We start from the raw sequence: 3,867 nt of genomic DNA, 5'->3' as shown, positions 1-3,867 counted from the left end.
GGAAGGCGGCGGTAGTGGGCCTCCGGGGATGATGGTGCTGAATGCGCAGAATTACGCCGACTGGAAGATCAAGATGGAGGATCTTCTGATTGTTCGGGACCTGTACGAACCGATTGACAGGTCGGAAATACCGAAGGGGGTACTTGAGTCGGAGTGGAAGCTCCTGAACCGGAAAGCCGTAGCGACGATCCGACAATATGTCGATGTAAGCGTCCTACAACATGTGGCGAACGACACCAACGCATATGAGATGTGGAAGAAGCTGTCGGGCCTCTACGAGAGGAAGAATGCGTTGAACCGGACCTCCCTGATGAGGAAGATAGTGAATCTCAAGTACCGGGACGGCGAGAGTATGGTGGAACACGTAAGCACGTTCATGGGATTCGTGAATCAGCTTGCGGCGATCAAGTTCCCGTTGGAGGATGCAATGCAAGCCATCATCCTGATGTGTACATTGCCGGAAAGCTGGGAGAACTTGGTGGTGACTCTCAGCACCTCCTGCACCGAAGGTAACTTGTCCTTACAAACGGTAAAGACAAGTATTTTGAACGAAGAAGCGCGTCGGAGAGATAAAGAACTGGCCTCCGACTCGAAGGCGCTGCTTACCGAATCGGATCGGGGAAGACAATGGAACCGGAGTCCGCAAAGACGGGAGAAGTCGGGGACCCGGTCGCAGTCAAGAGGAAGGCCCACATGCTTCCACTGTGGGAAGCCGGGGCACTTCCGAAAGAATTGTCGGCATTACCGAAAAGACAACGGAGCCGTCGACACCGATTCGAAGAAGTCACCGGAGAGAAACGGTGCATACCGGGGAGCCACGGACCGGAGAGGTTCGGATCGGCGAGGGCAGGACCGGAAAGGAACAACGGCACTCGCGGCAAGTGAAGAAGAGATAATGCTCATTACCGAAGAGTCGGAGCTGAACCTTGCCGGTGAAGAGATGACCTGGGTGGTCGATTCCGGAGCGTCGTTCCACCTGACCCCGGAGAAGAAATACTTCTCATCCTACACAGCCGGTGAGCACGGCTGTGTCCGGATGGGAAATGAAGGTACATGCCGGATTGCCGGCATAGGAGACGTGTGGCTGATGACATCAACCGGATGCAAGATGCTGCTGAAGGATGTCCGACACGTTCCGGAGGTTCGATTGAACCTGATTTCGGCCGGGAGGCTAGATGATGAAGGCTACACGGGTAGCATCCGGAACGGTGTCATGAAGTTCAGCAAGGGGAGCCTGATAGTGGCTCGGGCCCGGAAGGTCAACACCCTGTACCTGATGAATTCCCGGCTATGTCCGGAGGAGCTGAACGTGGCAGCCGACACTGCCGGTGAGCTGTGGCACAAGAGACTGTGCCACATGAGCGAGAAGGGGATGAAGAGGCTTGCAGAAGACAATCTCATTCCAGTGAAGCATGTGCATCTGGAGAAGTGCACCGATTGCCTGGCCGGTAAATAGAACCGAACCTCCTTCCACTCAAGGCCACCGACGAGACGTAGCGCACCATTGGAGTTGGTGCACACTGACGTGTGTCAAGTAGAAACGAAGTCACATGGCGGAGCCCAGTACTTCGTGACATTCATTGATGACCACAGCCGGAAGCTGTGGACGGCACCGTTGAAGACAAAGGACCAAGTGTTGTGCGTCTTCAAAGAACTCCACGCGAGAGTGGAAAGGGAATCCGGCAAGAAGCTGAAAGCGATACGAGCGGATAACGGAGGGGAATACCGGGGGCAGTTCCAGGAGTACTGTCGCTCGAAGGGAATCCGACTCGAGTTTACTGTGCCGAAGACGCCGGAACTGAACGGGCTGGCCGAGAGGATGAACCGGACCATAATGGAGAGGGTCCGGAGTATGCTGGCACATGCGAAATTACCCAAGGGGTTTTGGGCTGAGGCAATGTCGACGGCGACATACGTGATAAACAGATCACCCTCAGTACCTTTGGACGGAGACACGCCGCAGAAAGTGTGGACCGGTAAGGAAGTGTCCTACCGGCATCTGAAGGTGTTCGGGTGTCTCGCATACGTGCATGTGGCAAAGGACCGGAGAGGAAAGCTAGATCCAAAGACCCGGCCATGCATATTCCTTGGATACGGCGACGACGAGTTCGGCTACCGAGTATGGGACCCGGTCGACAAGAAGATATTCAGGAGTCGAGACATCATCTTCATGGAGGACAAGACACTCGCCGACTGGGAGTCGGAGAAGAAGATGAAGAGCTCAAAGTCGACCGGTGAGGATCAACTCTACGAGGAGCAGTCCCGACCGGCAAGGGACCGGTTAGCACTCGAGGATCCGGCCGAAGACGGTGAAGAAACAGAACCGGCCGAAGAAGATGAAAATGATACCGGAACCGGCCCCGATCCCGAAATGGATTCGGATGAAGAAGAATCGGAAGAACCGATTACCGAAGCTCCGGAACGGAGATATCCTCTAAGAGAGAGAAGGCCCCCCCGGAGATTTCCGGAACCAGAGCACGTGCTGCTAACCGACGAAGGGGAGCCGGAAAGCTTCGAAGAAGCGAAGCATGACACCCATAGCCGCAGGTGGTTAAGTGCCATGCAGGAGGAGATGGATTCCCTGCATGAGAACCACACATATGAACTTGTGGAGCTGCCGAAAGGAAAACGGGCACTCCGTAACAAGTGGGTGTTCAAGCTGAAACCGGGAGATGCCGGAAACCCCCCGAGATACAAAGCCAGGATCGTGGTGAAGGGGTTTCAGCAGAAGAAGGGCGTCGACTTCGACGAGATATTTGCCCCGGTAGTGAAGATGACCTCCATCCGGACGGTGCTGAGCATAGCGGCAAGCATGGACCTCGAGGTAGAACAGATGGACGTGAAGACGGCATTCCTTCACGGTGACCTCGATGAAGAGATCTACATGCAGCAACCGGAAGGATTCGAGAAGAAAGGGAAGGAGCACCTGGTATGCCGGTTGAAGAAGAGCCTTTACGGACTGAAGCAGGCTCCCCGGCAATGGTACCGGAAGTTCGACTCCTTCATGACCGACGAAGGGTACCTCAAAATGCAGTCCGACCACTGCGTGTTTGTGAAGAAGTTCGAAGGAGGAGACTCTCTAATACTCCTCCTGTACGTGGACGACATGTTGATCGTCGGACGGGACCAGGTCAAGATACGGATGCTGAAGAAGGCTCTTCACCGAACCTTCTCAATGAAGGACCTGGGTCCGGCGAGGCAAATACTAGGGATGCACATCATCCGGGACCGGAAGAAGAAGCAGTTGTGGCTGTCACAGGAGAAGTACGTGACGAAGGTGCTTCACCGGTTCAACATGTCGGAAGCAAGACCGGTCGGATCGACCCTCCCGGCAAACTGCAAGCTGTCCAGCAAGCAAAGTCCCAAGACAAAGGCTGAAAAGGAGGATATGATGAAAGTGCCGTATGCCTCAGCCGTCGGGAGCTTGATGTACGCCATGGTGTGTACGAGACCGGACATAGGATATGCAGTCGGAGTGGTGAGCCGGTACATGAGTAATCCCGGCAAAGAGCATTGGAACGCGGCCAAGTGGATACTCCGATACCTGAAGGGCACGGCAAACATGTGCCTCCGATTCGGCTCCGGCAAGCCCGAACTCGACGGCTTCACCGATTCGGATATGTCGGCTGATGCAGATACCAGCCGGTCCACATCAGGGTATGTGATGACGTATGCAGGGGGAGCTGTTTCATGGCAGTCGAGGCTGCAGAAGACGGTTGCGTTGTCAACCACGGAGGCGGAGTACATGGCGGCTGTTGAAGCCGGCAAGGAAATAATATGGATGAAGGACTTCATTAGAGAGCTCGGTATCCGGCAAGAGGAGTACCGACTCTACTGCGACAGTCAGAGTGCCATCCACCTTGCGAA

This window comes from Azolla caroliniana, unplaced genomic scaffold, assembly GCF_043228905.1.
Source record: "Azolla caroliniana isolate FFs.n. ecotype wild unplaced genomic scaffold, voAzoCaro1.0.p SCAF_20, whole genome shotgun sequence".
Taxonomy (NCBI): Eukaryota; Viridiplantae; Streptophyta; class Polypodiopsida; order Salviniales; family Salviniaceae; genus Azolla; species Azolla caroliniana.
Note: the sequence above shows the minus strand (reverse complement) of the source record.